This window comes from Papio anubis, chromosome 2 (assembly GCF_008728515.1).
Source record: "Papio anubis isolate 15944 chromosome 2, Panubis1.0, whole genome shotgun sequence".
In the NCBI taxonomy this organism is placed as follows: Eukaryota; Metazoa; Chordata; class Mammalia; order Primates; family Cercopithecidae; genus Papio; species Papio anubis.
The window spans coordinates 164,263,250-164,286,667 of record NC_044977.1 but is presented as its reverse complement, the minus strand read 5'-3'; the positions used below and the strand labels follow the sequence as shown (position 1 = coordinate 164,286,667).

Sequence of the window (23,418 nt, the reverse complement as noted above, 5' to 3'; positions counted from 1 at the left end):
AAAATAAAGTTTACATCATGAAAATACCTACTAAGGGTCAGAACCTCATTATAAGCACTAGTAAATCATTTACTTCACCAAAAAAAGAAACTGAACTCAGAAGAAGCAGTAGAATAAAGGAAGTAATAGAGAACAAATAACTTAAACAATTAAATGTGGTTGACTGTAAATAAGCATTGGCTGTAAGAACAACAATAAAATAAATAATAATTATAGCAGTAACAATCATAATAATAGCTTAAGTGTGGAACAAAATATGAGAGGACCATACTTTGGAAGTCATGAGTGTGACTTAATTTAAAGGATTCTAAAAGTCCTTGTAAATTTAATGTTTGAGAGAAGCATAAAGATATTATCCTCAAACTTTAACAATTTTTTCTCATTGAAGTATAAACTCTAACCTTTTTTAAGAAATAATTTTTAAAACCTCTTGTTCAATAGACAAATTTAACCTTTTAAAGTCAGTTTTATATTTTTAAAATGTAAAAAATAAAATAAGATTTTAAAGGAGTAAGGAAACCAGCAAAGGTGGGGGAGAAAAAGCAAAAAGAATAACTAGAAATATAAAACATAAAATACAAGGAGAAATATGTCCACCTATAAGTAAGCTTCAATAAATATAAACAAAAAATACAAATATTGTCATATTGTTTATGAGAGACATACCTAAAACAAAATTATACCTAAAAGTTGTGGGATGGTTGCTTTGGGTATCAACTTGACTGGATGAAGGGATGCTCAGATAGCTGGCAAAGCATTATTTATTCTCCATGTTTCAGTAGGCACTGAACCCATCCCTCTACTGCTAGAAAGGAAACTCAGGTGGTTTTACCTTCGATTAGAATGATTGCACTGTCCCAGGTGCGTCTGTGAGGGTGTTTCCAGAAGAGATTGGCATATGAGTCCCTGGACTCAGTGGGGAAGATTTGTCTCTAACATGGGCGAAACCATCCAAACAGCTGAGGGCCTAGATAAAGCAAAAAGGCAGAGAAAGGGTGAATTCTCACTTTCTCTTCCGAACCTGTGCACCCTTCTTCTCCTGCTCTTGGATGTCAGAACTCCAGGTTCTCTGACCTTTGGACTGCGGTGACTCCAGTTCTCAAGCCTTTGGACTCATAGTGAGAATTACACAATTGGCTTTCTTGGTTCTGAGGTGTCTGGACTTTGAATGAGCTATAGTATCAGCTTTCCTGGTTCTCCAGTTTGCAGACAGCCTATTGTGTGACTTCTTAGCCTCCATAATCAAGTGAGTCAATTTTCTAAATCCATTTTCAAAAGCTCTCTATATATTCTATCCGTTCTGTCTCTCTAGAGAACTCTGACTAAAACACGTGATAAATATTGAAGAAGGAAAAGATATGCTAGGAAAATACTGACCAAAATAAACTACTATAACAATGTTAGTATGAGCCCACTATACCAATATTACTATGAGATAGACTAGAGAATTATTAAGTGTGAAGAGAACTATTACATAATATTAAAAGAACAAGCACAGTTTACTGAGAAAGATAAGACTATCCTGATTCTCAACATACATAAGCAAAAATAGAAAGAATTCTAAGAAACTGACAAATCTTCAAACATACATGAAGATTGTTTACACACCTCTTTCAGAAACTCATAGGTCAGCCAGAGAAATTAAGAAACTTGTAAAGTTTACATATTAAGTGATGGAGTAAAGATGCAAGCCAGGCTATCTAAACCAAAACTTGACTCCCTGACAGAGATGCGTTTTGTTCCTTCCATCTCTGTATGCTCAAATCTTCAGAAGACAAGTTTCAGCTTAAATGTGTCCTTTGTGCACCCTTCCCTCTCATCTCTTTCCATAGCCATGAGGCATCTTGCCACTAATAATAACAATGGTTAACATGTTATATGTGGAGATTATACATTAATCTCCACAACTCTATAAGTAACGTTATTATTTCCATTCCACAGATGAATAAACTCATATACAATGAAGACAGCTCTTCACTCTGTTCATCAAAACCTATGCCCCCTATGCTACCTCTCTATAGCAAGTACTTTTCTGTTGGGCTTCACTTTTCCAGTAAGGTTCTTTACCCACAGTAGATGCCAAATAAATATATTTTAAAAGAATCATATTTTTGTTTTGTTAGATGTAATTTGCTTCAGTTTCCCAAGGAAAGGTGAAGATAGTCATGAAGTTGCAATCAGCATATTTTGACAGAGGAAGTAGATGTGAAAAGTAAACAATTTTTATTTGTGCTTAGCCACCATAATCACCCAAATAGCAGACTAGGCCACTTGCCAAATATGATGATTTAGTGGAAAATCTACACAGTATGTAAAGGAGGCATGGTTCCTGCCCTCCAGAAGTTTATATTTTCAGAGACAACTTCAGAAACAACTCTGGAAGACTTGAACGCCCCATATTACTCTGGCTAAAGATACCTATTCATCTTTTAAGGTAAAACAAATATAAATCATTTCATCCTTCCAACAACCCGGTTAGTTAGGTACTATTGCTTTCCACAGTTCCAGATGAGGAAACTAAAGAACAGAGCAATTAAGCAACTTGCTTAAAGTTACAAAGACAGTAGTTGTGGGAGGTGGAATTTTGACCCTGACAACCTAGCACCAGAAACTGCGCTCTTACACAATATCATCTCTAACAAGACTATACGTTTATGTGCATATCGAATCATTTTCAAAAGTAAAACCATAACTACACATAAGAATCCTGACCCCTGATGACCCCAAACAGCTGCAATTGGCAGTGGGTGAAATTCTTCTCATTAGTGGTGGTGTATATTCCCCTGACCTTCCATCATATATATCAGGTTTGGCTATGTGGTTTGTTTTGGCCAATGGAATGCAGGTAGATGAGACAGTGCACCAATTCAAGCCTAGACCTTGAAATGTTTCATGCATTTCCACTCATCTGTCTTGCACTTGCACCATTGTTATAAGAAGAACATGGCTTGGTTAACTACTGATCCAAAAAGTACAAAAGACTCCTCCCATCAGAAATGAACCTATCCGGCAGCTTGGAGCCAAGCCTGCCTAAGCCCAACCTAGATCAACCAAAATCTAGCTGACCCAGAGACACTGGATTAAATGATTTTAAGCAACTGAGCTAGAGTGGTTTGCTACACCGCATTCTTGCAGCAATAGCTAACTGATAAAGACTGGCAACAGGGGTTGTAGTACTGACTTTAGCATCAATGACTTTCACCTTCCTCTTCCTTTCTAACAATAGAAATTCCTGAGACAAGTGGGTGTGGGGTCCGAATTAGGAGAATAAATGTCAAAATCAGAAAAGATACATTTGGGAGTTTTCATTTTTTGCCATGTTGGCATTTTACTCACACATTAAAAGTCCCTGAAATATCGCTTGTTGGCTGTGCTGTCACGATCCATTCTATAGACATTTTGATGCACTTTATTACAAACTTTAAAATCATATTAGCAGCTGTTATTTTATATCACAATGGATTAATAAGATGCATTTTCACAAATAAGACACATTTTAGATAGTTATAAAAAAATTTCAGTGTGAAAATCTTATGCCAGGATTCCACATTTTAAATGACACATTTCCAAATAGCCTAAAGTGAAAATGCTCAAGTAATATGCCTACTTGTACTGTGCTTGAAACTATCGGCCCCAAAACAAACTAGGAAGCACATAACCTTCCTACATATTGTGTTATTTTCTATTGTTGCTGTGACATTCAGGGAAAATACATCTCTTGGTTCTTGCTGTAGGGTAGTTCAGTGAGTAGCACTAAAAAGAATGAAAATACATATTTTTTCAGTTTCCAATTGCAATACTCAAATGATGTACATGAGAATTATCAGAAAAGCATTTATTCCCCTTCAAATATTAGAATAATGGAATGTTCTATTGCCTTTTCACGTGAAATAATTAGGAAAGATAAGTTTTTTTTGTTTTTTTTTTTTTTCTTGGAGGCAATCCTGCTTCCTATGGTGTTGCTAAGGAATAAGGAATTTTCCTTCCAACTGATCTTAAAAGAGATACCTAAGATCTATATCGCCTGTTTATGGATTACAGCTAACTTTATAGTCGTGCATAAACTGTACATTTGAGTGCAGTAAGACACGTCCCCTGTCTCACAATAAAAATATTATGGAACATTATATTTCCATATAGTAATGGTACTCTTATTTTACTAGTAGAAAGGTACAGTACTAATTTAATTGACTAACATAAAAGTCTCTCAAGTAAGATCAATACTTTATTTTCTCTACAGTTTTCATAAATGAAGATTTAATTCCACCTGCGTTCCTGAGCCCCCAAAGCAGTGATCAGGCACAGGTCTGCTGACCACCCTCCTCTCTGTGACACAGACACGAAACCTTCTGAGCAACTTCGTAATGTGAGCAGCACATCTCAACATTGCTGCACATCACGACCACCAGGGAAGCTTTTAAAAGGCACCAGTGCCCCAGCTCCTCCTCAGACCAATTAAATCAGAATCTCTAGGGGTGGGTTTGGGGTACTATTATGTTTTTAAAGCTCCCCAGGTGGTTCAAATGTGCCTCCTGTTTCGTCATCCACTGACTTAGGCTCTGAATTTTAGGGGGACTTAAGATCTCAGGTAGACAGGCTCATTGCTTGGTCTCTACCCTGCATTCCCGCTCTGGTTGCTAAGGGCAGAAACTCCCTGCTTAGTGCCCACGCTAGGCAGTTTTTCTTGGTGGTGGTTTTTGTTTTTGTTTTTGTTTTTTAATCCTTCGTACACTGTGGATCTTTATTGCCATTGCTTCAATGCTTTTGAGTGCAGAGCTCCCACCGACATCAGTGGGGGTGCTGCTCCTGGAACGAGTTTGGAATGCACAATTGAGAGCTCCTTGGTGCAGTTGGAGAGGGAATCTTGCCCTAAGCTTTTTACACACACCAGAGTTGAGGTTTCTTTCTTCCTTTGCTTTCTTCATTTTAATTTTGCATCCTCGTGTCTGTGCTTTGTGATTATGAATTTTGAATTTGGAGTTGCTCCTTTACTTTCTCTAAATTTTGCACATATTGTCATTCTTTTTAGGTCTATTGAGATTCACTCTAGGGTAGTTTTTCCTCTGAGTCAGCAGACAGAAAAAGAGAGAAAGAGATAGGCCCAGTTTTACCCCTGGCAGAGCAGATCTAGGCCCACTGAGGTCAATGGTTTAAAACTTACATTCCTCTTCAATGCAATGAGCATACCAAACAAGAGGAATTTTTCAGTTCCTTTTGATAATCAGATGTTATTAATCTGAGCAGGTCTATCAGGATTTAATGACATTGGGCATATGATCATTTTGTAGTGTATGAAGAAAACATTATTTCATGAAGATTTTTAGAAGGAGAGACAGAGACAGTGGCCTGGGAGTTTCTCAAGACTTCCATGGGAGGGGTACCAGTGAAAAGTCCTGAGTGAAAAGCAGCTTGCTTTATGAGATTGACAGTTCTACCTTCTCCTATCGTGAAAGGAAACCTACAAACACTGATACTACTCCATCAGTCAAAGTGGATAAATTGACAGTTGGGGCCCTTCTCCTCAGGAGCACCACCAGAATTCTACCCTGTTGCAATGGATGATATGAAATGATGCATCTAGTCTTATAGTATACAGTTGGATCTTGCAATTATTGAAAGGGAGAGACAGTATCCAGTGCAGCTACACAAATGGCTTTCAGTGTGTTACATTATGATGAAGTCTTTCAATTTTCAATTGTTCTGTAGAGTACTTATGATAGCATTAGGTTATGTAACATGCCACCACTCCAGTTATCTTCCTAGGAAAAAGTCAAAGGAATCTTTTTTCTTTTTTCTTTTTTTTTTGAGATGGAGTCTCACTGTCACCCAGGCTGGAGTGCAGTGGCCAGATCTCAGCTCACTGCAACCTCTGCCTCCCGAGTTCACCCCATTCTCCTGCCTCAGCCTCCCGAGTAGCTGGGACCACAGGCACACACCACCATATGCAGCTAATTTTTTGTATTTTTAGTAAAGACGGGGTTTCACCGTGTTAGCCAGAATGGTCTTGATCTCCTGACCTGATGATCCGCCCGCCTCAGCCTCCCAAAGTGCTGAGATTACAGGCGTGATCCACCGAGCCTGGCTGGAATTTTTTGATAGAGAATATTTTATTTCCATTACTGCCATTTTCTTTGGATAACTATTCTTCAAATCCTCTAATCCAGAAAAACTTAAGATCTATGATAGTTCTCTTTATAGAAAATCCAAATTGATGACTTTCTTTTTATAGAGGAAAATGAATGCTTTCATTGAAAAATCATATTGCCCAGTTGATACTATGCTCTTAACTCTTGCCATAACCACTGATGATGAAGCTCTCATTGGCATGGAATTAACTCCAGTCGTTGGATCCCATGAAACCTGCCAGGAGATCTCACTGTGGTGAATTTTTTTCTTTAGTCAGTTATTTAGGGGATTTTTTTTTTCAAATAAGATATTTTAAGACGAGATCAGGCGTGTTCAGGGTGGTATGGCAGTAGACTCAAATAAGATATTTTAAATATTTGAGGAAGTGGGAAAGGTAGAATTCAGAACTTAGTCAAATACTGATGTCTTTATTGTCTTCAGAGGAAAATCACATATCAACTATATTTAGAATATTCCCTCCAAAAGAAACCTTAGAAAAAGATAATCAGCATTAAAAATTTAATACAAAAGCCTCTATATTTCAATTGTTAATTTTTTCTGGCTGCAACTAAAAGGGAGCGGGTTGTGACCAATTTGAGCTGGTAAATACTAGACTTAGACACAAGGTTGGTCATGAATATTTCTGATAATAAAAGAAAAGTATCCAAATTCTTGATAATTACTGAGGTTTTCCCCTTACTTGCTGTCTTTAGCTTAGTGTTATATGACATAGAGATCTGTGAAAAATCATGGATTTTTGCTATGAATTATTTAGCAAAACAAAGGAAAAAGGAAAAAGACAGACTCATTTCTTTCCTAAGTCTAACATACCACTACTCTCACAGCAAAAATAATCAAGCAATGCCGGAAACTTGAAACGGGAAATTTTCAAATTCACATTTCTATTTGGCCATAAAATTTCCTTGTTGACTCATCAGCCTTCAAAAATGGAAAGGTCATAATAAAAAGCACAGAAAAAGAATCAACTTAAAGGAAATGTGTGGGAAATTTCCCTCCAGGGTTACATTTTTTAAAGGGCTCCAAAATGAGCATAGAAAATGTGGGTGAATATGCTACTGCACATGCACAGTCATTTTGGTGTGAGAGAAACAGCAAGGTAGGTATCTCACGAGGCAGATTGTCTATTCAGTACACAAAGCTTTGCATGAACAAGGTGTAAAAGGTTGTGAATAGGGAGAATCCAGAGCAAGGAGCTCCACTGGGCAGTATCTAAGCCTGCAGCAAACATGCTGAGTTTGGCAGAAGGCTGGGCAGAGATATCTAAGTAAGCAGTGTGTGGTGAAAGTTGTTTTAGAATAAATCAGATGCATTGGTTAGCTGATCAGAGCACAAAAGCAAAAGTGGAGCTGCAAGAGAACCCAGAAACATTTATTCAAACATTGGCTGAATCAGTAGCTTTCTTATAAACATGACCAGTGAGTTTAGAAGACATAGGGTGAAAAGGAGGGGAAGAAGACAAGGAAAGAAATGAATATGAGGGAAGAAACAGATCCAAGTATAGATAGTATATAGTTAAGAATTAAGACTACATGGGTAAAAAGGTGAATGTCTGAGTAACAGAATAAAGAAGTTAACTGGAACAGTCCCTAATTAATGAATTAGTTAAGTGCCCAAATTAAGTCTGCAAGTCATACTCTACCACCCCTCAGGTTACTTACTCGAGGACTCCTCAAACATTTCCACTGGCAAAGAACAGTGAATACATTCCCTGGAGGCTGTAATGGCAGAGCCTGCAGCAATCCTACAAATATGTTGTTTTCTCTCTAAAAAAATGCAAATTGTATATTCTAATCTCCATTTTACCCATGCTTAGCCATACAGGTTTTCCTCAAATCTAGATTGCCTAGCCCAGTGTTCCCCATTAATGGCACAGCTTAGCAAATCCCTCAATACACACTGTAACCCTGAGTACACACAGTCCAGTTTGAAGATAAGGGAAGGAGAAATGGATCTCCAGCTACTAAGGATGAGCCTTGACCTGGACAGAGGACTAAATAAAAGAGGTACCAAGAGCTTGGAGAAACAAAGAGCCTTAGGCTTCTGTGAATATTTCATCACAGTTTCTGGGCCACAGTAGGCATGACATTGATGAATTAAAGCAGATTGGTACCTGAGAAAGAACTGTAAGAGTAGACATAAGCACAGCCATGATGGGAGTGAAATATTAGACTGCAGTTTTGATCCAATGCTTTCTTCCAGTCTCCACTCCTGACGTCGCTCAATATAGTCCACTTGATCTAATCCACTCAATCTATTTACCAAACTCTAGCCTGCATGAGAATCACTTGAAGATCTTATCAAAACAGATTCCTGGGCCCCACCCCAAGGGTTTCCTGCTCAGTGGGACTGGGATGTGCATTTGTAACACATTCCCAGGTGATGCTGATGCTCCTGTCCTGTGGTCCACACTTTAAGAGACACTGATCTAAACCATTTTTTGCTCACTGATCCAGGAAAGGGATGCATAATGGAAATTTGAGAAAAAATCTGAGATTTGAATTTTAAACCCTAGACTTTGCATAGACAATGATTTGGAAATATACTTAAAGAACTGGAAGCAAGTCTTCTTTTCCTGAAGGGAATTGATGAGAGTTTAGATGCTGATGAGGTCCCTGAGAAATGAGCCTAGATTCTGACACCTTCACTATGAGTCTGGGATGGAGATATGGGGGAAATGAGAGCTGATGAGATGTGAAAGTATAAGAAACCTACCCCCAGTCCTCAGGTAGAGCCCTGGGAATGTGGGAAGGTGGGAAAAGCCCAGAGAAGATATGGGTACCTGGTGTGTCTGAGTCAAGAGTTGACAAACTATTCCTTAAAGGACCAGATAGTAAACATTTTAACTTTTGTATGCACATGGACTCTGTCACAAATATTCAGTCCTGTCATCAGCACAAAAGTAGCTACAAGTGATATGTAAATGAATGAATATTACTATCTTCCAATAAAACTTTATTTACATAAACAGACAGCAGGCCCCATTTGGTCTGTGGGTCATAGTTTGCCCATGCCTGGTCTAAGCCAACAGAGCTTCAGATAGCCCATGAGGGCTTCCTACATTCCAGCATGTTCCAGGGAACCCAAAATCACACCATATGCTAGATGGCAGCATGCAAGTTGGAAAGGGCCTTGGACAGCTTCTCTGAGATTCCAGCAACCAGCATGGTGGGAGAAGTAACCAAGCCTTGGCTCTTAAGGGGTCTTGCTGAGGCAGAAGGATGCTAGGCCTCACATTCCCACAGTGTCTTGGGATCAGGTAAGCCCCCAGAGCAGCTACAAATCCAGGCAAAGGAGAGAAGGTGAGGGTGACTCCAAATTGATTCTGTTTCCCCAACTCTTGCAGAATGGAGGCTCAAAATAGGAAAAGAGTTATGACAGCCAGATTTATGTCGTAGTTTTATGTTTGTAAAAATAAGACATTTTCTTTCAAACTTGGTATGCATTTTACACTTGCAACATATCACTAGCCATATTTCAAGTGCTCGATAGTCAAACCTTTAGCTAGTGGTTTCCATATTGAACAGTGCAGATTTAGATACCAAGATTTTCCCTTTTACCCCTTCCCAGAACAATCAGACACCTGTCCCATCACTCCTGCCTTTTCTGACCTTAGAGAGAGTTCAGAGAAGGTTGTGTAGGGAGGGTATAGGGTCCAGCAGCTAGAGGTGTGGAAGGAAAATGAAGGAAGGAAGTCAAAAGCCTCCCTTTAGAGCCAGTGAGGAGACCAGGAGGATAACCAAACTCATGAGATAACTACTTGTAAGGAATGTGAGAAATTCAGGTTCAAGTCAAGGTCTGTGTGTCTGATCATTCTAGGAAAAACTGTACCATGGATTAATTTAAAAGGCTAAATATAGTAACATTTCCCAACCATGTTCACTTTTAATAATTTTTAAGTGAAAGATAAATATAGAATAGTAAATAAATGCTATAAAGATAATTCACAATTTGTCAAGAATAGTAAACAAATAGGATAACTTGATGTTCACACATTCTAAGAGAAATAGCCATAATTTATTTATATACCCTAGTACATGGCTTATAGTTAAATTACTATCTAAGGATAAAAATTGGAGATCGGATGGTTCACCCAGACACTGGTGCCTCAGGCAGGTTCAGAAAAGGAGTGTCCTGTAACAATAGTGCCCTGAGATCCCTGCTGTATGTTGAATGATTTCCCAAGATCTATGTACTTCATCTCTAGTCCAGTGGGTTTGGGAGTTTAAGTAACACTCAGATATGTGATCCATAGAATCATACAAACCAAGCCAAATCTGGAAGCAGAAAGTCTAAAGCGGAGGGAAGAGCCCCATTGAGCAGTCTATGAAATTTAGAGACATGATTGCTAACACTACACTTGTGAACACTACACATTGCATTCCCATGGACTAAAACAGCTAATAAAAATCACTTCCTTGGCCGGGCGTGGTGGCTCACGCCTGTAATTCCAGCACTTTGGGAGGCCAAGGTGGGCGGATCACGAGGTCAGGAGATCAAGACCATCATGACTAACACAGTGAAATCCCGCCTGTGCTAAAAATACAAAAAATTAGCCAGGCGTGGTGGCGGGTGCCTGTAGTCCCAGCTACTCGGGAGGCTGAGGCAGGAGAATGGGGTGAAACGAGGAGGCAGAGCTTGCAGTGAGCTGAGATCTGGCCACTGCACTCCAGCCTGGGGGACAGAGTGAGACTCCGTCTCAAAAAAATAAATAAATAAAATAAAATAAAATAAATAAAAATAACTTCCTTTTAACCTGTACCAAAACAAGGACATGGTCTTAGATTTCTGGATAAATAAAAAATAATGTTTTTCAATTCAGGAGAAAATATGTCATTTAATGTTTTAAGAAATTACATTCATGAGGTGACAATGGATTAATCACGGATTTCCATTTGGGCAACACCTTCCCTGCCTCTCTAGGATCAATATGGTCCTATCAAAAAATACTGCAAGCTATGTATGTCATTTTAAATGTTATAGTAGCAATTCTTATAAAAGTAAAATAAGCAGGTGGAAATAAGTAATATTTCATCTTATCCAATACATCAAAAAATTATTTTGACGTGGAATATAAAACATTAATGAGACTTTTACTTTTTTATATTAAATTTTTGAAATAGTGTCATACTTTACACTTACAGCATGTCATTGGCCACATTTCACATGCTTAATAGCCACATGTGGCCATACTGGACCCCACTACACCAGATATCCTGCGATCACCAGGGAGTAATGAAAAACAAGACCTGCTTTTTGCCAGAAATGGCCAGAGCTCTCTTCCCCTTCAACCAGCACAAAGCTGCTTCACAAACTGTGAGTTCAGTGCAGTCAGCAAATTTCACTGAATGGAGACTCTTAATATCACTGATTTAAACATGTGGCATGTGTGGAGACCCTGATTATTTCTACCCACAAAATAAGAATAACGCTTAGCTGTTAATGACAGCTAAGTGTCAAACAGCAAACACTCAGCATGACACCTCGAGATGATCACATGTGCTTTGTCTTTTTTTTTTTAAGGAAATTGAAATCTTTAAAAGCTTTCTTGAAATTGCATTCTTTTTATTCTTAGATTTGATAAATAGCATATGTGTTGGGAGGTGGCGGGGGGCGGTGGTGCGGGGCGCCAGGGGAGGGAAGATTCGTGTTTTTACAGCTGACATGTCGCTTGGGAAAAAGTCCCAGGGAAAAATCCCAGGGAAAAACAGTTTGGATGGAGGAGAAAGAAAAAAATTTTACTGCAACCCCATCTTGCCTAACTTGCTAGCATCTCCTGCTGCCTGGATATTCTGGCCAAAGTGGTGGGTATCACCTCAGGTCACAAACTGCCAAATAGGAAGATGACACTAACAGAAGTTATTAAAATTTGCCTTGAAAAACAAAATAAAAATATAGATTAGCCAGTGTGTTCAAGGAGCTCTTTTCTTGTACGTAGAGGGAAAGCAGAGGTTACCCTCCTAAGGTAGCAGGCAGCTGAGATTCTAAATGTCCCAGGATTTGGAAGGCATGCCTCTTAGAATCACTCCCATCAACGTATTCACAGCAGAATCAGTGACTTGCCAGGGTTTCTGGGGATTTTAGGAGGGTCAGTGTGTCTTTCTCTTCCACCAAAAGAGAACAAAAGGTGCAGGCCATTTAGGCTATCCTGTCTGGTTTTGGAGCATGCTGATTGATAATCTCGCAAAACATCCCCAAAGGAAGTCAAGCGCATGGGTGTGTCTATACAACCCGAGCCAAAATGGACCAGGCCGAAGATGTTTTGCCACCTGACTGAGTGGTGGGGCTGCCAAATTGGCTCCAGAAGGTACAACCAGCACCAGTGGGCAGAAGCTGCTGGACGCAATTTTCAATTCATTATTTGAAAAGGGCTTTTAGAAATTAAGAGTCCAACAATGGCATGGATTTGGGAAGAAGAGAGCTTCAAATCAATGGATCTGTCCAAGCATTGACTGATTGATCTCTCAGGCAAGCTGCATAGGGAAATTCTATATTTTGAAAGATCCCTTCATTCAGTTGATAACCTGTAAGTGCCCAGCACTGGGGTCAGAGAAATGAAAAGGACATGGTCTCAGGTCTCAAATTACTCTTAGTTCATGATGCCATCCATTGCTGCTGTCTAAAATCGCAGTGTTAAATCTCAAATTGGGTGGGTTCAAAGGAGTGTGGCCCATTCTAAGCCCCACATCCATATAGGCTGCCTGTTCCAATAAGGTAATAAAATCAATCAAAACACTAACGATGATACAAGCCTCAGGTCATGCCAATCTTTCTGCCTGGAATTTTTCTCTCCATCCCCTAAGTTTATTTCTTCCAGTTGCCAGGCAGGGCCCTGCCTTCCCATGGTCCCCTCTTTGACAATGCAAACTGACAATCAAAATCTTTCTCTTCTTGGGAACCCTATTACACAGATAGTTAACACTGTCAAGCTACTGTCATTTCATGCATTTTTATCTTCTCGGTAATATTACAAAGTTCTTTAAATTCAGAGGTAAACATAGTCTGCATTTTCTATATCTAGAACTATGATAATTCTAGGTTTGTTGCAAGAACGATGAAAAAAGTACGTATTAAATGAATGAAAATTCAAGAATATTAAGAATATTGACAAAGTGTTATATTAAAAATAAATGATCCCAACCAAGAAAACCAATTAGAAAACTATATCGTGCTACTTAGGACTCTAGAGTGCATATGGGATAGGCACAGGAGAAGACACAGAAATGCAGAGATTCCTGATAAAGAAATTCAAGTAGTTGTTGAATTACTAAATTAATATTTGAAACTCAATACATGCATAAATTAACTATTAGAAACTACTGGGTTTTGGTTGCATTTATATGCTCAATACAAAATAATTTACAGTATGTCAATTTAAAATAAAAAGTCCCAAATGTGTTCTCTTTCTCTAACAGGTTTTATTGTTGTCAACGTTGGATTTAGGTATATAATTGGCTTAAAGTTCTCTTCATGTTGTTGAAGGATTTCTCTATGGTACTCAAGCATCCCTCAATGACATGGACCAGTCAAGCTACTGCACAAAAGCTAACCAAAGTTTTCTCTCAGGGAAAGCCTCCCTTACTTCCTGCCTCAACTGAGTCACCTTCAGCTGATACATTTCCATCTTCCTCACTTTCTACAAATGCAGTTAACAGTATAGTTTCCATTAAACAAGAAAACTCACAAAAATATTGTGTTTCATTTAATGTGTGTAAGAAGATAACTAAGAATCAACTGCTACTTCATTTTAGCTATTAGAGACCTACTATATGACTTTTCTAGAGGTATTTTAAAGAATTAAGAATTTTTTTAAAAAACATTCTTTTTATTTTAAAACATAATGATTACAGTCAAGTTACTTGTGCTGATGAGAGAGATAAAGAAATGCAGCCAACTAAGACTTTTAAACCTAAGTATAATCAGTACTCCTGTCTGTCTTTCCCATGAAGAATGGCTCAGAGCAAATTTTAAGTACTCTGGTAAACAGAAATAAGGCAGTTCTTTAATTTGTCTTATTTCCATTTTATGGAGGTATTCATGACAATGATATAGAACAAACTTGGAAAAAGAAAACATGAGCAGATTATAAATAATCACACCAAGCAGTCAGGTATCAAATCAATGACAGGCATCCTATCACAGCTGAGAAATAGGAGAAAAAGATAAAGGAATGACCATATTCATGACCAGCCCCACCTGTGAAAATGCAAGCCTCAAGAGGGAAGAAATGTAAATAATAGATCTAGTTTTGTTAGCTTGAATTACTGAGGTTCTGATCACATTACAAACCTTTTTCGCCTCTCCACATCCAGGGAAAGGATCCACATCCTCGCCTTGGATTTCTCTGAGCCCTCCAGGAATGTTTAACAGCCCAGTGGCGCATGTCCTGACTACTCTCCTCACTTGAGAAGAGAAAGTTTAAACTTTTGCTCAATTACCCCTAAGGAATCCCACCTCCTTTAGCTCTTAGTTCTTGTGTCCCACCCACTGTCTAGTTTTTCCTCAGTGAGACAACTGGCAGTGACATTAACAAGCCCCTGCGCCTGAAACCAGGAGACTGGTAGTCAGTGAAGAAACGGACCTTGGTGACCTGAGATCCCCAGTACCTTCACTGTCCTCAGACTCAAGGAGTGAGGGGTTAGAAATCCCTGTGCCCTGGACTTATGTTTTTCTATCACAGCCCACACACCTTCGGCTCAGGCTCCCTTGTTAAATCACTTTAGTTACACACCTCTCTCTGGTTACACACACATACACAGCATGGCTTCTTTGGCTGAGACATCATCATTATCATCATATTTATTGAGGGATTACTGAGTTAAAGCCTTCTTGTCTATAACTTATTTAATCCTCACAACTCTTTCAGATGGATTCTACCACTAACCCCATTTTATGGGTGCCAAAACTGAGGCACATAAAGAATAAACAACTTTCCCAATGTCACACAGCTGGAAAGTGCAGAACCGGAATTCAAATCAAGCAGTCCGATTCTAGAAGCCACCTTCTGTTCTGTGCCCAGTACTACCCGCCATTCCCACCCCTGGCTTCCACATCCCAGTCAGAGAGAGGAAGAAGTTACCACAAAACCCACGGAGACCTGGTGACTTGCCCAAGGTCAAGAAGAGATGGCAAGAAATTAGATCACATGGCATTCATGTGAATTACCCCTATAATAGGCAGCATATGGTGACTTGGTCTGAGCTTTTGGCAGAGGTCTGGCAGAGAATACTCAAAGGACTCTGTCTCTCCAGAATGAGCTCTGTGGAGTTTGGTATACCAAGTCGCAGAGACATCTTCCTCATCCATCCTCCACATTAGCAGTCAGCCCTGCTTCCTTACTAAGCTTTACATTCCCTTTTATAGGAGCCAGCTCTGGCTTTGTCTTGCTGGGTAAGAGCCTGCTCTCATTTTAGCCTGATGTCCCAATGTCTTCTGTGTCTAGCATTTATTTTTCAGATATAAGGATTGCTGAAACCATTCTAGATGAACTTCTGAGAGTCTGGAGTGTGTCTGGAGACCATATTGGATATAATAGCAAGTGGTTTCTACAATATCTACTGGATCAGAGAGTGTATTTTTGGGCTGAAGCTTATGCATTTTCTATGCCATCTTGCAATTAAAATGGAAAGTAATTATCCAGTTCTAAAATGTGGATGAACTAAAAATTATATTATAATGTTTCCCCATAAGGTGAAGGGGTACCAGAACTACCCTGATTCCATTTATTTTTAATGCCCCATCAAAGAGGAGAGGATTTGCCATATTACAAGAAACCATCTAACTCATCTTGAACCTCAGTGAATCCAACGCCTAATTCTATGTGACATGTCTGGTGGTGCCTTATATTTTTGCAAAAATAAAATCCCTCTGATTAAAATTTCACACCTAGCTGAGGACCATGAAACTCTGATTACCTGGTCCAGTCCTAGCCCAGCATTGCCAAAACGTTTACAAACCTCAGTACAACTTGAGGGGAACTTGGCCTAGGCTTCAAGTTAGTGGAATCATTCAAAGCCCAAGGCATTTGCCAGGTGGCTGCTTCCCTGCCCTGTGTCAGCAGCTCTAAATTAGGCACATGCTCTTTAAACCAGCCATGAAAATGATTGGCCAATATAGCCAGAGCCCAAAGGAAATATGATCAGGCTGGCCGTGACTGAGGCTAAGGGCATAAAAGAAGTTCATCATTCCTCTTCTTTGTCATTCTCCATGGGTTTGAGGGGAGAGAGCAAAGTTTATTCTCTGAAAGCAGATGCTACAGTTCCGGTGACATTGAAAGAAACAGAAAAAATTGCAAATGCCCAGATTTGCAAATGTTGGTGTTATGAAATAGAGGCAGGGGCAATCTTTAGGCTAACGATATTATAAAATTGTTTGTAAAGCCTGGGGCTTAAACATCTCTAGTGCCATAACTAGCTACTGTTTTAAAAAGGACATTAGGTTTGCATTTGCATCTTTGAGATAAAGATTTTTATGTCAGCAGTTCAGCCCTCTGGACAGCGTAAAATCATAAGAAATACTGTCTGGGTTTTACCAATTGTCTACGAACTTAGTGTTTGGTTATTGAAGATGGTTTGTGGCCCAGGATCCCATGTGACCTCACCGTCCAAAGGTTAAGGATACGGTCTAAAGTATTATCCATAAGTTTAAACCCTTCTAAAAATTATTGATGTTCTCAACTTATATAACCTTGTCTATGCTACCTACCATGCTATATAAAATAGTGTTTTCTCATGTATATTCTTGAATACTTGCTAGTTTCAAGCATGTTCACTAGTTTTCTAATTAGTATAGTTGGTGAACAAGTTCTGTAATCACTTCTTTTGATTAGATAGATTTCAATCATTTCCAAGCTCAGATTGTGGTGGCAATATGAAAGATGAATTGATATCTGTGAGACATCAGTGAGAATACCCCAAAAACGATGCAGGAAAAATATGGGGAGGGGTTGAACTGAGGGAGTAGCACAAGGTTAGGAGAAGAGGGAGGTAAAAGGGATCTACACTGCAGCCCTAAAATCATTACAGTTTATCTATTAAACCTCAAAGAAGAATCAAAACTTTCTGAGACCTTTTGGAACTATCTAGAGATCCTTAGCAAAAGTCATGAGTGCTGAGAAAGAAGTAATGAGAGAAAGCAAGGGGTGGAATCTAGGACAGAAGCTTGCTAGGGAAAAATCTAGAATTTGGCAGAGTCATTTGAAAGGATATGATTGAAGAAAGCAGCAAATAGAAGGGGTTCATTTAAAAATATTTGGCACATCCTGATCTGAACAAGGATGTAACAAAAGAAGAGGCACATGAAATATAGACAGAGACGTAAATAGTGTGTAGGACTAAGGTCAAAGCTGGGCCAATTTTGGAGAGTAAGCATTAGATGCTACTGCAAGGCACTGACAGGGTCCCTGAGAATTAGGAATGCATTAGACCACCTGACAGATGCATGGAGGTGTGACCCACACAAGCCCCAGAAATGAACAGAAGAAGCAAAAAAAAAAAAAAAAAAAAAAAAAAAAAAAAAAGAGCAACTGATGACTTTAAAATTAGAAAAACTAAATTTGGGCTTATTATGCCCAAGAGGAATATAGCCTGATGCACAATTTATGCAAATTGATAAAGCTGATTACACAAATTAGCCGAGGCTTTGGCTTGTTTTTTCTCTGGTCAATAAGTCCCACCCCCCTCCCTCCTTTTTTCAAACTCAGTCTATCACTATTGGCATTTACAACAAACCATCTTGTTACTTGTGATGGCCAATTACTTGAAAACACTGAATGGAAATAGTTTCTTATTTCAAGCTCTAGGCCTGGACTTGTAGGACGCTGAATGAGCAGGACAGATTAGAATAACTGGCTCTCCTATAATAGTGACACAGTTAATTTAACATAGCCCAAAATCAGCTCTCAGGAGATTTTCCATTCAGATAACCCTCAACAAAACCCCATCTGAGTTTTACTCAACAGAATGCAACACATTATTTGTGAAGTATTATTAATATGCATCTCAGCCAATCCTCAGAGTTATCCTAGGAAGAAGAATCTATGGACATAAAATAAATGTGAGAAACTAAGTTTTGGTAAAATTAGGTAACCTTCCTGATATGGTTTGGCTGTGTCCCTACCCAAATCTCATCTTGAGTTCCCACATGTTGTGAGAGGGGCCCAGTGGGAGGTAACTGAATCATGGGGGTGGGTTTTCCCGTGCTTTTCTCATGATGGTGAATGAGTCTCATGAGATCTAATAGTTCTATAAAGAGGAGTTCCCCTGCACAAGCTCCGTCTCTCTTTGCCTGCTGCCATCCATGTAAGATGTGACTTGGTCCTCTTTGCCTTCCACCATGATTGTAAGCCTTCCCCAGCCACGTGGAACTCTAAGTCCAATTAAACCTCTTTCTTTTGTAAATTGCCCAGTCTCTGGTATGCCTTTATCAGCAGCGTGAAAACAGACTAATACACTTCCCAAGGTCACACAGTCAGTAGGGAATAGAACTAGGACTGAAATCCAAGTCTGCACTCCTCTAACAAAAAGGGATTATCACTTATAATCAGTTATCTTGGCTCAAAAATTGAGTCCAAATAGCTGAATTTTCTGGTTCAAACACTCACCCTAGTGTGTATAGTTTTAGAGAGTGAAAACACACTACATGATGGGCAGGAAGGCTCCCTGCAGGGCCTCTGGTGAGGGTGGTATGCTGCAGTGTTCAGGAGCCTAGGGTTAGAAAGTCCTGCTGCTTAGGTATCTGTATGGATCATGAAAAGAAAGTTAATATCTCTCAATCCCAACTTTCTCATCCATACAATGAGGATACTATTATACGGTACCTTCCTTATGAGTTATGTGAAGGCTAAATGAAAAAAATTAAAGCACATAAAACACAATACCTGGCCCAGAGAAATCAGTCAATAAATCATTAACTATTAGGACATTCTTAGTGACAGAGAGAACCCATGTGTTATTCAACAAACCACTCCTGTAGTCCTAAGTAGCAGCTACTATTGACATACTAACTCATCAAATCCTTATAACCACTCTATATGAGGTAAGTATTATTACCAGGCCCATTTTACAGTGGAGGAAGTGGGACTTTGGGTAAGTCACATGCCTTTGGCCACAAAGCTGGTGCAGGGCAGGCAACGGCCAGCAGCTGGCCCTCACTTCATCAGTTTATGGCAGCGCTGTTGCATTCAATCACCCTGCTACCAACCGAAGCCTCTAACCACAGACTGTTGCTCCTTCTTCCCTGCTTTGCTTAGTTTCCACATGGATTTAAGCAGCTATTAGAAGCCAATCTATCCTCCAGAAAAGTACAGCCCACTATTAATAAAACAGAAGTCATGTGACCAATGATCATGATTCTAACAACAAGCAGAAATGTGGACTCTGACAGCCTTAAAAAGATAAATATTCCCAGATAGAAATCCCTGATCTCACAGTGACTCATTTTATTCTACTTTCTTCTCTTATATTTAGAGCGTTTTCTTTGACGAGGCATACCATTTCCCATGAATGAAAAATGGAGAAAGTAGCAAGGAAAGAGAATCCCATCTAAAACAATAAGAGCTCTGTCTTATTCTTTCCTCTTCAACCTGCCCACATGCCAGCTGTGAGCTTTGATGGCTTAATAGGACCTCCCCATGGCCAAAGGACAAAAGAACTCTCTGTCAGTGTGGTGGGACGAGTATTGCCACCAAGGTGCAGATTTAATTTCTCCAGTTTGGTGACATGTGACTGATGATGAGGTCACCAGGACAAGGAAGCAAGTTGGGAGGAAAAATGAAACACCCTGAGTATTAGCAAGAGATTTAAATAAAAATGTGTTTCCTTTTTAGAGGGTTGTTCCTTATGAAGTATTCTCAAGCCATTTATTAAAGCATTTGTAAAAATCTACCTAGTAAATAGAGATCACTTATTGTTTCTCACTGTCACTGTTCTTAGCAGTAATAATTTGTCCAAAAAAAAATTAGCAAAAATTGGGACATATTTTTAAATAATAGGATACATGAGGAAATACTGCATATGTGAAATACAAAGATGAATCATTGAAAAAAATGTTGCTGTACTACATAGAGAAATGACTCAAAGTGGGAAAGGCAAAAGCCTTGATAAGAATTTATCACCATGCAAAGAGAAGAATTGAAAAGCAAAAGTAGAAACAGAGTCTTCTGGTATACAATTATAGCTTTGGACCTAAAGCAAGATACCAGAATTATATGTTAATATTAACAGGACAATGGCTTTTCCTTCCTTTCAATTATTGTGTGTGAACACTTCTGTAGAACCAGATGACTGCACTTAGAATAACACTGAGATCTGAAGGAGTGCGCTGGGAGAGCAACCAAAAATTCTGAGTGTTAGGTCCTAAATTACTAAGAGACAACATTAATGGAATACTTACCTTACTACTTACAAATATTAACGAGTACTTAACCTAAGCTTGAGTAGATATAGGAAAGAATATAAATTCCAGGTATTACCAAGAGAATAGATACACAAAGGTGAATATCCTTTGTCTCACATTTTTGCTAAAAGTTTCCTAGTCTTTTATTCCCACACACTCTAATATGAAGGGGCCAAATTTAAAATCCTATGAAAGAATTTGTTTCACCAAACTCTAGAGGAAGATGGTAGACAAAGTAAACAGGGGAATTATAACATCTCAAGACTTCTATTGAATTTTCAGAGGTGAATCCTCTGAAGCAAACTACCAGTGTGACATCTAGAAGGGTCTGTTTGTTAATTTTCTCTCTTCATACGCCCCACTGCTCGGCACCTATACTATTCTCAGTGAAGTTGGCCATGACCTCCACATCACTACAACCAATGGGCTGTTTCATTCTCAAATTCCTTGATCACTCAGTAATAGTCAACAGCATGGACTCTTGTTCCCCTGGCATCCATAACACCACACTCTCTTGACTTTCCTCCTACCTGTCTAGATACTTCTCCTTAGTATATTCTCATCCTCTTCTACCCAGCTTTCAATTTCAGAGTTTCTCAAGGCTTGATCCTGGAGCTTCCTGCCTTCTTACTATCAACTCTCTTCCTCAGGGAACTATTGATGTCCATGGCTTCTATTACTTTCTATATACCTATGACTCCCTGATGTACGTCTCTAGCTCAGATGTCTTCCAGTCTTCACTTGGATGTCTCAAAGGCACTTACACTAAGCCAAACTCATGATCCTTCCCCTCATCTTGAACCTTCTCTCATTTTTCTGAACTCAGTCAATAACATGTCCATCTACATAGTTGCAGAGGCCATAAACAAGTCTATTCCTCATTATCCATCAATTTCATTCTTAAAATATTACTAGGGCCTTTCTCTTCTTGATTTCCACTGTGACAACTTTCATCTAAGCTTCTTTCACATTTCACCTGAAATATCTTTCTAATTTATCACTCCATGTCTTCCCTTGAGGCCCTTGCATCCATTCTCCCTTTAACAGTCAGGGATATTCTATGAATATGGAAATTTGATCTGGGAACTCTCTTAAAGGTCTTTAAACTTTCTCATTTTTCTGAGGATTAAAAACTCCCATCTTTAACATGGCCTAAACACAAGGGCCTGCAAAATAGGGCGCAGGTTATCTTTACTGCATCCCTGCAATTTCCTGCTTCAACCACACTTGCCTCTTTTCTGTTCTTCCAAGGGGCCATATTCATATCTGCCTACTTCGGTGCCTTGTACATACCTGGGCCTTTTCTCCTATTCAGACTTCAGAGTTCAATGCCACGTTATATCCTCAATAAATGATTTTCTGACCTCTCAGCCTAAGTCAAGTCTTTTTTTTAGATGGTTATTTAGTCTGTGAACTTTTCCTTCAAAACACTTATCATACGTGTGCTTATCTATCTATCTATCTATCTCATATGCACTTAATGTAGTCAACAAATGGATACTCATCCTAGTGAACATTGGCCCAAAGTTTCCGACCAGGCAACCTGGTAGCAAGAGACATTGTAGGGCATCTGTGATAACTACTCTGGTAGATTAATTGACAGCCAATTAATAACTTCTCTATATTCACACTCTTCACAATGTGACTTTGCAAATCATTGCATCAAGTATTAGAGTTGATTTCCCTACCTTTGAACATGGACTGGGCTTGAGATTTGCTTTGGTGAAAGAATGAATGGGGGAAGAAGTGACAGGGTGCCAATTCCAAGCCTAGGCCTCAAAAGCCTTTGCATGCTTTCACTCATTCTTTGGACCTCTGCTTTTGCCATGTGAACAATACCAGGATTACTTATCAGATAATGAGAGATCCTCTAAAGCAGATCCTAGCCTTCCTAGCTAAGGTTTTCTTAGACTATGAAGCTTCTACTTAACCCACCATCTGACCACAGACCCATGAGCAAGTCCAGACACACTCAGTCAAACCTGGCACAGATTAGTTGAACTGCTCAGCTAAACTATAGACCCATTAGAAACAATAAATGGTTGTTTTAGCCACCGAGTTTTGGGGTGATTTGTTACAGAGTAATAGCTAAAGGATTCAGCTACCAGCTAAAACTTTCTCTATAATATACACTTTATCCAAAGTGTATGTATTTGAAGCCTCAAATTTTTAGCTATCAATAAATACCAGTGCCTTATTTTCCTTTCCCTCTTATCCGGCTGGGTAAATGTATATATATTTTTACAGGACAGTGAATTCATCACCAAATATAGCCCTCTGAAAGGAATATAGGTGAAAGTCACTCTATATTTACAGAGAAATTTTATCAGACAAAAGCATCAACAGAAAAGACATGTTTAGTCTCTATTAATCACACAGCCGGAATTCTGGCTGGCCTGGGGTTCAGCCTTCACTGGTGGGAGGGAATGTGTCAATTCTTCACCTGTATGTCCATTGGTTTTTGGATCTTGAGGGCCACTGAGTGGAGTCTGATTATAAATTTGCTGCCTTATATCTACTGTATCCCCAAATCTACTGAGAGAGAGAGAAATTTCTTGGCAGAAAAGAGACTAGAATATTGATACAGTCATGTGACAATAAAATATATCTGAAGGACAAGTGTCAATGTACCCTTGACCAAATAGTGGGAGGGGGCAGCAGACTCTGAGGGAACTCTCAATTGGTCCCGTCTAAGGGTTAGAGGTGACTCTGGTTTTAAATGCAGACTTTAGTATGCATCAGATTCCATTCTGATGGACTCATCCAGTTACTGGAGTATACCTTGGAGTAAATAGCTCCACGTGTATATATTGAAAGAGATAAACAATAAATTATAAATAGAATAAAAATTTGAGTATGAAAAATAAGACATCAATATTT

At 39.1% G+C, this 23,418-nt stretch overlaps 1 long non-coding RNA gene across 1 annotated transcript in view; it reads right to left on the bottom strand.

The window, feature by feature from the left end:
• Window positions 1–581: 581 nt before the first annotated feature.
• LOC103882384 overlaps window positions 582–23,418 on the bottom strand; it is a 176,375-nt gene continuing 153,538 nt past the window's right edge. Inside the window, exon 5 of the long non-coding RNA XR_644190.4 lies at window positions 582–967. This is a non-coding gene — a long non-coding RNA (uncharacterized LOC103882384). The remainder of the gene's footprint in view (window positions 968–23,418) is intronic.